We start from the raw sequence: 11,554 nt of genomic DNA, 5'->3' as shown, positions 1-11,554 counted from the left end.
AGGTCTGTCACTGTATAACACTGGGATACAGTGCTGGTGGAGACAGGTCTGTCACTGTATAACACTGGGGTACAGTACTGGTGGGGATGCGTTGTCACTGTATAACACTGGGGCACTGTACTGGTGGGGACAGGTCTGTCACTGTATAACACTAGGCTACAGTACTGGTGATGACGGGTCTGTCACTGTGTAACACTGGGGTACAGTACTGGTGGGTACAGGTCTTTCTCTGTATAACATTGGGGTACAGTACTGGTGGGGACAGGTCTGTCACTATAACACTGGGATACAGTACTGGTGGGGACGGATCTGTCACTGTATAACACTGGGGTACAGTACTGGTGGGGACGGGTCTGTCACTGTATAACACTGGGATACAGTACTGGTGGGGTCAGGTCTGTCACTGTATAACACTGGGATACAGTACTGGTGGGGACAGGTCTGTCACTGTATAACACTGGGGTACAGTACTGGTGGGAACTGTGGTACAGTCGTGGGGACAGTTCTGTCACTGTATAACACTGGGGTACAGTACTGGTGGGGACGGGTCTGTCACTATATAACACTGGGGTACCGTACTGGTGGGGACGGGTCTGTCACTGTATAACACTGGGATACAGTACTTGTGGGGACAGGTCTGTCACTGTATAACACTCCGATTCAGTACTGGTGGGGACGGGTCTGTCACTGTATAACACTGGGGTACAGTTCTGGTGGGAACTGGTCTGTCACTGTATAACACTGGGGTACAGTACTGGTGGGAACTCGTCTGTCACTGTATAACACTGGGGTACAGTACTGGTGGGGACTGGTCTGTCACTGTATAACACTGGGATACAGTACTGGTGGGGACAGGTCTGTCACTGTATAACACTGGGAAACATTTCTGGTGGGGACAGGTCTGTCATTGTATAACACTGGGGTACAGTACTGGTGGGGACGGGTCTGTCACTGTATAACACTGGGTGACAGTACTGGTGCGGACGGGCCTGTCACTGTATAACACTGGGGTACAGTACTGGTGGGGACGTGTCTGTCACTATAACACTGGGGTACATTACTGGTCGGGACGGGTCTGTCACTATATAACACTGGGGTACAGTACTGGTGGGGACGGGTCTTTCACTGTTTAACACTGGGGTACAGTACTGGTGGGGACGGGTCTGTCAGTGTATAACACTGGGGTACAGTACTGGTGGGGACGGGTCTGTCACTGTTAACACTCGGGTACAGTACTGGTGGGGACAGGTCTGTCAGTGTATAACACTGGGGTACAGTACTGGTGGGGATGGGTCTGTCACTGTATAACACTGGGGCACAGTACTGGTGGGGCAGGTCTGTCACTGTATAACACTGGGGAACAATACTAGTGGGGACGGGTCTGTCACTATATAACACTGGGTTACAGTACTGGTTGGGAAGGGTCTGTCACTTTGTAATACTGGGGTAAAGTTCTGGTGGGGAAGGGTCTGTCACTGTATAACACTTGGGTACAGTACTGAAAAGGACCTTAGCCCAGATAATATGTTTTTTCCCGTGTTGGTCCGGTAACATAATGTGATGCAGTGGACTGATTTCTCTAAAGAATGATTACTTTATTTTAAAGCAAACAGCTCTATGAGCAGTGCTCAGTGAATGAAGAGCAGTAGCTGCTGACGTTTGGATTGTGATGATTTGAAATGAAGTGCTGCTGATGTGGCAGTGCGATTACTAACTTGTGCACTCTGTCCTTTGTTCTTTGACTTCAGTATCACTGGGCTGAGGTGATCAGCTGATTGGTGAAAATCCAGAGTTTGGAATGAGCCCTGGTATAATTCATTTGCCCTTGTACAAAGGTCATTGTTACGTAGCTGTCACTGTGGCTGAATTTTCTGACTGATAGCTGAGCGTTAAAATGTTGACCATCTGAAATTGCACTGTAACCATTCTTTTCTTGAAGGGGTGTTGTTCCTATGTGAATCCACAGCTTCTCCAGGGATGTGGACAATCCCTGTTTGCATGTCCTTCAGTGGATGAGGATTGCTGGCCCTCAGATCCCTGATCTCATCCTGCTGATATGTGCTAACATCAGAATGACTTCCTGCCTCCTGACTAACACGTCAGCTGTGTGTCCTTGACTGATGTCTCACCCCCGAGATTGTGACCACATAATAATGTGTTACGGCTGAAAATGGGCTGATTAGAGAGCAAGGACATGGGCCAATCTTCCAGCTTCTGGTCAACTGCTGTTTGTCTCTGCTGAGCTCGACTGATCCAACTGAAGGTGACAGCTGGCTCAGCGGTGACAGTGAGGATTGAAACGCTGTGCAAGCTCAGGCTTGTTTCCCCTATGCAGGTATTGCCACTTCTTGTTGCTCTCTGAGCAGCCTTTCTGTGCCGGGGTTCAGGCCCTCCTCCGGTTCTTGTTTGGAGTTTGAGATGTTGCCATGCAGTGTCCCAGTGACTAGGTGGAGTAGAGATGTTTATACAGGCACTCCTTGACCTGTATCAGCTAGCTCAGCATCAACTGTTATTGGCTGGATGTTTACATGTTCCTCTGCAGGGACTGAGCCTCGTTAAACCTGTTACTGAGTAATTTAAAACCTGCACTCTTTTTCACTGTCTCTCGCTCTATCACGCTTCTCCTGGTGAAACCTGGCCCAGCCCCTCTGTCACAGCTTGAGCTGTTTGATGTCACGCCCTTTGTGAAACATGAGGATAGCAGAGACCAGAGATTGCACTGAGGGCTCTGTTCAGGCACTGGCCTGTATCTGGCCCATGTACAATGCAGCAATGTGCTACCCTGGAGCAGTACTGACTTGTAGAAGGATCAGTAACTATGGCTGCTGCAATCTTTGATATCTGCATGCGCATGGTTTGAACAGTCGCTTACCCTATAGGACTTTGTCTCTGTGTGGGTGGGCAGTTCATTAAGTTAAGTAACATTAGATTGTGTGGTCCTACAGTTCCAGGACAACCAGTGCTTTTTATATTGAACGTGTGACTGTACAGCAGAGTGTATATATTCTGAGCAGCGATATGATCTTGCTATGTTCGTGTGGTCACCCTCCAGCAACACTCTCACCGCTATTTCCTGCAGTACAGGTTTCATCGTGCTCTGAGTCTGATCTTTCTATATTAGCACACAGTGCAGAACGAGAGTGCTTGGAGTCTCTGTCTGTGTGGGTACCTGACCTGGACTGGTCTCTGTGGACTGTGGTTGTCCTCTGGTACCCAGACTTTTCTGGTACAATCTCATCGAAGCAGGCGGAGGCCATTTAGCCCAGCGAGACTGTTCCAATATTCAGTGAGACTGTGGCTGATCTAGGTCAGTAGTTGCAAGCAGTCAGGGCTTTTTGTAAGTGTGACCTTTGGGCCTGTGATGTTCATAGTGCCTTGTGAACTGTTTTAAGGCTGGACTAAAACTCACCTTCACCTTCGAACCCTACTGTGCAGAATCTGCCAGCAGCAATATTCTGCCTAACGTGATTCCACATGTGGAGAGACTGTCCTGTGCTGTCTCTGAAGTGAAGCATTGCTTGGGAACTGGCTGACCGTCAGCACTGCTGGTTATTCAGGCTGATTGCATGTGCAAGTGCACTACAAACTACACTAAAGTCAGCCTAACGTTCGTCATGGGAATAACAGTAAGGGTCAGAATTAATTTCTGCTTGGAGCTATATGGGTTAATAAATAAAAGTCAGCGCAGACTTGTTAAAGGCAAATAGTGCTGGAAATACTGAACAACAGCATCAGTGGAGAGAGAAACAGTTTCTGACCTTTCATCAGAGCTAGGGAAAGTCCGAGATGTAAAAGGTTTTGAGCAAGGGCTGGATGGCACCTGGACAAAAGGAAGGGCTGTGATTGGTCAAAGACAGGTGAGATTGAATGACAGAAGAGTTAGTCTTCCAGTCTTCTTTGAGTTAGGCTCAAAACAGTGGAAGCCCGAGAGGAGTATAGAATGTGTAGGGAACTTAAAAAGGAAATTAGGAGAGCAAAAAGGGGACATGAAAAAACATTGTCAGGTAAAATAAAGGAAAGTCCAAAATTATTTTACAAGTACATTAAGAGTAAGAGGATAACTAGGGAAAGAATAGGGCCCATTAAGGACCATAGTGGTAATTTGTGTGTGGAGCCGGAAGGTGTAGGTAGGGTTCTCAATGAATACTTTGTGTTGGTGTTCACAAGTGAGAGGGACGATGTGGATATGGAAATCAGGCAGAAGGACTGTGATATAATTAAAGAAATTAGCAAAGAAAGGGAGGAGGTTCTAAGTGGTCTGGCAGGCTTAAAAGTAGATCAACGTCCGGGCCCGGATGAAATGTATCCCAGGCTGTTGTGTGAGGCAAGGGAGGAGATAGCAGAGGTGCTGGCAATAATTTTCAATATTTCTCTGGCCACAGGGGAGGTGCCAGAGGACTGGAGGACAACCAATGTGGTACCGTTATTCAAGAAGGGAGGAAGGGATAAACCAGAGAACTACAGGCCAGTCAGTCTAACCTCAGGGGTGGGGAAACTATTGGAAGCAATTCTGAGGGACAGAATTAATCTACACTTGGAGAAGCAGGGATTAATCAAGGACAGTCAGCATGGTTTTGTTAAGGGGAGGTCATGTCTGACCGATTTCATTGAATTTTTCGAAGAGGTGACCAGGGGTGTAGATGAGGGCGATGCATTTGACGTAGTCTACTTGGACTTCAGGGCTTTTGATAAGGTGCTGCATGGGAGACTGATAATGTCCCTCTCACTTGTGAACACCAACGCAAAGTATTTATTTAGACCCCTACCTACATCTTCCAACTCCACACACACATTACCACTATGGTCCTTAATGGGTCCTACTCTTTCCCTAGTTATCCTCTTACTCTTAATGTACTTGTAAAATAATTTTGGATTTTCCTTTATTTTACCTGACAATGTTTTTTATGTCCCCTTTTTGCTCTCCTACTTTCCTTTTAAAGTTCCCTACACTTTCTGTACTCCTTGAGGGCTTCTGCTGTTTTGAGCCTAACTCAAAGAAGATTGGAAGACTAACTCTTCAGTCATTCAATCTCACCTGTCTTTGACCCAATCACAGACCATGGGATCCAAGGCAATTTGGCAAATTGGATCCAGAATCGACTGAGTGGCAGGAAGCAGAGGGTGATGGTCAAGGGGTGTTTTTGTGATTGGATGCCTGTGTCCAGTGGGGTTCCACAGGGATCGGTGTTGGGTCCCTTGCTGTTTGTGGTGTATATAAACAATTTAGACTTGAATGTAGGAGAGTTGATCAGTAAGTTCACGGATGACACAAAAATTGATGGGGTGGTAAATAGTGAGGAGGATAGCCTTAGATTACAGGAGGATATAGACGGGCTGGTCAGATGGGCTGATCAGTGGCAAATGGAATTTAATCCAGTTAAGTGTGAGGTGATGCACTTGGGCAGGACAAACAAGGCACGGGAATACACGATGAATGGTAGGACCCTGGGAAGCACCTAGGACCAGAGGGACCTTGGTGTGCATGTCCACCGGTCCCTTAAGGTAGGGGACAGGTAGATAAGGTGGTTAAGAAGGCATATGGGATACTTGCCTTTATTAGCCGAGGCATAGAATATAAGAGCAGGGCGGTTATGCTGGAACTGTATAAAACACTGATTAGTCCACAGCTAGAGTATTGCATGCAGTTCTGGAATCCACATTATAGGAAGGATGTGATTGCACTAGAGAGAGAGCAGAGGAGATTTACCAGGATGTTGCCTGGGCTGGAGAGTTTTAGTTATGAGGAGACATTGGATAGACTGGGGTTATTTTCCCTGGAACAGAGGAGATTGAGGGGGGACATGATTGAGGTGTATAAAATTGAGGGGCATAGATAGGATAGATAGGAAGGAACTTTTCCCCTTGGTGGAGGGATCAGTAACCTGGGGCATAGATTTAAGGTAAGGAGCAGGGGGTTTAGAGGAGATGTGAGGAAGAATTTTTTCACCCAGAGGGTGATGGGAACCTGGAACTCACTGTCTGAAAGGGTGATAGAGGCTGTTAACTGGTTGGCAGACAGGAAACAAAGAATAGGATTATGCGGGTCTTTTTCTGAATGGCAGGCAGTGACTAGTGGGGCACCGGAGCGATCGGTGCTGGGACCCCAGCTATTCACAATATATATTAATGATTTAGATGAGGGTATTAAACGTAATATCTCCAAATTTGCAGATGACACAAAGCTGGGTGGGAGTGTGAGCTGTGAGGAAGATGCAGAGATGCTTCAGTGTGATTTGGACAAGCTAAGTGAGTGGGTGAATGCATGGCAGATGCAGTATAATGTGGATAAATGTGAGGTTATCCGCTTTGGTAGCAAAAACAGGAAGGCAGATTATTATCTGAATGGCTATAAATTGAGAGAGGAGAATATGCAATGAGACATGTGTGTCCTTGTACACCAGTCGCTGAAGGTAAGCATGCAGGTGCAGCAGGCGGTAAAGAAGGTAAATGGTATGTTGGCCTTCATAGCGAGAGGATTCGAGTACAGGAGCAGAGATGTCTTGCTGCAATTATACAGGGCCTTGGTGAGACCACACCTGGAATATTGTGTGCAGTTTTGGTCTCCTTATCTGAGGAAGGATGTTCTTGCTATAGAGGGAGTGCAGCGAAGGTTTACCCGACTGATTCCTGGGATGGTGGGACTGACATATGAGGAGAGATTGAGTCGGTTAGGATTATATTTGCTGGAGTTCAGAAGAATGAGGGGGGATCTCATAGAAACCTATAATATTCTAACAGGACTAGACAGGGTAGATGCAGGAAGGATGTTCCCGATGGTGGGGGAGTCCAGAACCAGGGGTCACAGTCTGAGGATATGGGGTAGACCATTTAGGACTGAGATGAGGAGAAATTTCTTCACCTAAAGAATGGTGAGCCTGTGGAATTCGTTACCACAGAAAGTAGTTGAGACCAAAACATTGTATGTTTTCAAGAAGGAGTTAGATATAGCTCTTGGGGCGAAAGGGATAAAAGGGTATGCGGAGAAAGCGGGAGCAGGCTATTGAGTTGGATGATCAGCCATGATCACAATGAATGGCGGAGCAGGCTCGAAGGGCTGAATGGCCTACTCCTGCTCTTATCTTGTGTTTCTATGTAAACCCTCATAACATTTAAGAAGTATTTGGATGTGCACTTGCGATGCCATGGCATTCAGGGCTATGGGCCTGGTGCTGGGAAATGGGATTAGAATAGTTAGGTACTTGTTTGACCAGTGCAGACTCGATGGGCCAAAGGGCCTTTTTCTGTGCTGTCGACCTCTCTGACTCTATGACCATGAGCACAGCATGGATTTAAAATTAGTTAAAAGACAAAGCAGAGAGCAATTAGTGAGATAGTTGAACTGTTTGTTGGGACCATTTCTCTTTTTGATCTGTATTTATAACCTAAACCTGGCTATACAGGTACAAAAACAGAAAATGCTGGAAAAGCTCAGTAGGTCTAACAGCATCTGTGGAGAGAATAACAGAGTTAATATTTTGAGTGTGTGTGACCCTTCCTCAGAGGTGATACAGGTTATAAATAGTAACAGACTTCAGGAGGATGTGGGCTGGTGAATGGTCAGGCACATAGCAGATTAAATTTCTTAGAGAAGTGTGGAGCATAAACACCAGCATAGACTGCACTGAAGACTCCATGAAGTGATGCATATTGGCAGGTGAAATGAGGAGATCCTAAACTAAAAAGAATCATTTGAAAGATGGCAAAGGGACAGTCATGAAGGTGGCAGGGTAAGTTGAGAAAGTGGATAAAAAGACATAGAGGATCTTTAGCTTTTTAAATAGATGCACCGACTACAAAAGCAAGCAAATTATGGTAAACCTTTATGAAATGCTGGCTTAACCTCAGAGTATTGTCTGAGCACCACGCTTCAAGAAGGATGTCAAGGTTTTTGAGATGGCGTGCTGAAGGTTTACTAGAATGGGATGAGGGACTTCAGTTATGTGGAGAGACTGGAGAAGTTTGGACTGTTCTCCTTAGAGCTGAAGATTAAGAGAAGGTTGTTCCTATATGTACAACTTGTGAAGATTGAACAAAACCTGGCAACTATCTACCAATTGGCTGAATGTTAGTGATAGGAAAAATACTGGAATACGAACAAGGAGTAGGAGTAGGCCATTCAGCACCCTGAGCCTGCTCTGCCATTTAATATCATGGCTGACCTGATAGTAACCTGAAATCTGCATCCTGCCTACCCCCCGATAACCTATCACCCCCTTGCTTACCAAGAATCTATCCAGCTCTGCCTTAAAAATATTCAAAAACTCTGCTTCCACTACCTTCTCAGGAAGAGAGTTCCAAAGGTTCTCAACCCTCACCTCTATTGTAAGAGGTAGTGGGTGAGCATCTAGAGACAGAAAATATAATTTAAAATATTCATGATAATGAAAGGCTAAATCCTGTTTAACCTGATAGAACTCTTTAAAAGAATTCTAATGGAGCAGGAATAAGTAATGCAGTAGATGTCATGCTTGCCTTCAATAAGGCACCACATGGTTAAGGAGTGGCTGAAATGGCTGGATCAATAGAAAGCAGACAGTAAGAGTAAAGGGTGGTTATTCAGATTGAAGCAAGCTCAAAAATGATGTTCCACATGGATGGCCAATATTGGAGCCACTGTTTTCTCTAATTTACATTAATGATTTAAATTTAGGAATAAATAAATCGGTAAAAAGGTTAGCAGATACCATTCTGGGGGTTATAGCTAACACTGAGGAAGAATGACAACATAATACAGGAAGATATTAGAAAACTTGCAGATCGGGCAGGTAAGTGGCAAATGAAGTTTAACATGGATAAGTGTGGGGTGATGCACTTTGGTGAGAAACACAGAAATTTCACTTAACCTTAAAAAATGAGAAACTGAATAGAGTAGAAGAGCAAAGGGATCTGGGGATTTGGGTAAATAAGTAATTAAAAGCAGCATGGCAGGTTAACGAAACAATTAAAATGCTAACAAAGCTCTGGGACTCATTTCTCAGATATAGAATTCAAAAGTAGTGAAGTCATGTTGAACCTGTTATGACCCAGTGAGGCTGATCTTCGAGTACTGCGCAAAGTTCTGGTCTCCATATTATAAAAGGACAGAAAGGGCTGGAGAAAGATTTACACGGCTGGTACCAGAACTGAGAGATTACAACAATTGGGAAAGATTGAACAAAAAGGAGCTTTTCCCTCAGAAAAGAGGAGTTGGAGGAGACCTGATCGAGGTCTTTAAAACTGGGTAGATATGGAGGGAATGTTCCATCTTGTGGGAGAATCCGAGATTAGGGTGATAAACACAGGATAGTTGCAAATAAATCCAATAGGGAAATAAGGAGAAATTCCTCAGAGTGATTAGAATGTGAAATTTGTTACCACAGGAAGCAAACAGCTTTGATGTTTTGAAAAGGAATCTAGATGAATACATGAGAGAAAAGGGAATAGAAAGAGATGCTGAAGGGCTGAGATAAGGGAGGTGGGAGGGGAGGAGACTAGTGTGGCGTACAAAGCCAAGCACAGTCTTGTTGGACTGAATTGCCTGTTTTATACTGTATTAGTTTTAATCTTCCATAAATATTCTCAGGGTACAGTAACAAGGAGGTTATGTAATCCAGAGGCCCCTCTGGCTGTGCAGCGCTGGCCCCTCCCAAAACTGAGGACATCCTGGCTAAGTTTGCAGATGACACAAAGATAGGTGTAGGGGCAGGTAGGGACAGGAGGTGGGGAGACTGCAGAAGGATTTGGACAGGTTAGGAGAATGGGCAAAGAAGTGGCAGATGGAATACAACGTGGGGAAGTGTGAGGTCATGCACTTTGGTAGGAAGAATAGAGACATAGACTATTTTCTAAATAGGGAGAGAATTCAAAAATCTGGAGTGCAAAGGGACTTGGGAGTCCTGGTCCAGGATTCTCTTAAGGTTAACTTGCAGGTTGAGTCGGTAGTTAGGAAGGCAAATGCAATGTTGGCATTTATTTCGAGAGGACTAGAATATAAAAGCAGGGATGTGCTGCTGAGGCTTTATAAGGCTCTGGTCAGACCACATTTAGAATATTGAGAGCAATTTTTGACCCTGTATCTCAGGAAGGATGTTCTGGCCCTGGAGAGGGTCCAGAGGAGGTTCACGAGAATGATCCCAGGAATGAAAGGCTTAACATATGAGGAACGTTTGAGGACTCTGGGTCTATACTCGATGGAGTTTAGAAGGATGAGGGGGGATCTGATTGAAACTTACAGAATACTGAAAGGCCTGGATAGAGTGGACGTGGGGAAGATGTTTCCATTAGTAGGAGAGACTAGGACCCGAGGGCACAGCCTCAGAGTAAAGGGAAGACCTTTTAGAACAGAGATGAAGAGAAACTTCTTTAGCCAGAGAGTGGTGAATCTATGGAACTCATTGCCACAGAAGGCTGTGGAGGCCAGGTCACTGAGTGTATTTAAGACGGAGATAGATAGGTTCTTCATTGGGAAGGGGATCAAAGGTTACGGGGCGAAGGTGGGAGAATGGGGTTGAGAAACTTATCAACCATGATTGAATGGTGGAGCAGACTTGATGGGCCGAACGGCCTAATTTCTGCTTCTATGTCTTATGGCCCCTCTGGCCGCACGGCACTGACCTGTGCTTAAGTCTTTGGAATGGGGGTTGACCCCACAACCTTGTGACCCAGAGTGGAGTGCTGCCACTCAGTTCACAACCTCCAACACTGAGAAACAAAGACTAGATCCTTATCCCCGCATCCTCTTGTCGTGGGCTCTTCTGCAGCTGACAGCATGTTGCTCCTGCCGGTGCCTTGATTATCCAGGACAGAAATCGGTTCAGGAAGGATTTGCTGAATGTGCCAGCAACAAGGCTCCATTATTGGGAACTTAGCCTCCTGTTGCTTAGCAACATTCTGTACAGTTTCTTTTCACTCAATCTTTATTTAAACGCTAGACAGGGAGCAATGCAGAAAATATTACTGCAGGTGATGATCACCAATTAAAACACGACGTTGGCTTTGAATTATGTGAAACAGGTTGCTTCTGTCCTGGACTAAATCCAATTCTTCACCACCAGTTATGTTTACACAATAACATTCACTGAGAGGCCGGCCATGAGGTGTGACAATTTTGTATTTATCCTCGTGTTACGATGTGGTTCCGTTTACCATTTGGAAGGCTGCTCTCACACACAATACTAATTTACCAGGTCTTGTGTGTTTTAATCAGCCACTAAGAATCTCTCTCTGAAGGGAAGCAGTACTTGCTGCTGGGGCCTGATTAATTCTGGTTAGACTTTATTCTTTGTTGGTTCTCAAATCCTTTTGATTTATATCCTACTTCAAAATTGAGTCTTTATTTTAAGCTGTCAAACATGTGTAACAATTTTCTTGTTACAGCACACAGAATTGCTCCACAATGATACTCAGAAGCAGGATGTATTGTTGTTTTTATCCATGTACAGAAAGTATGCGAAAGTGTGTGCATGTGCATGAACCCGTACTCGCTGAGCGTGCACGTGCTCCCTCTCTCGTGGACGCTGCGCGGACATGGGCACTGTCAAGCATAAGAAATAAGAGTAGGCCGTTCAGCCCCTTG

The sequence above is a fragment of the Carcharodon carcharias genome, chromosome 18 (assembly GCF_017639515.1).
Source record: "Carcharodon carcharias isolate sCarCar2 chromosome 18, sCarCar2.pri, whole genome shotgun sequence".
NCBI lineage: Eukaryota > Metazoa > Chordata > Chondrichthyes > Lamniformes > Lamnidae > Carcharodon > Carcharodon carcharias.
Note: the sequence above shows the minus strand (reverse complement) of the source record.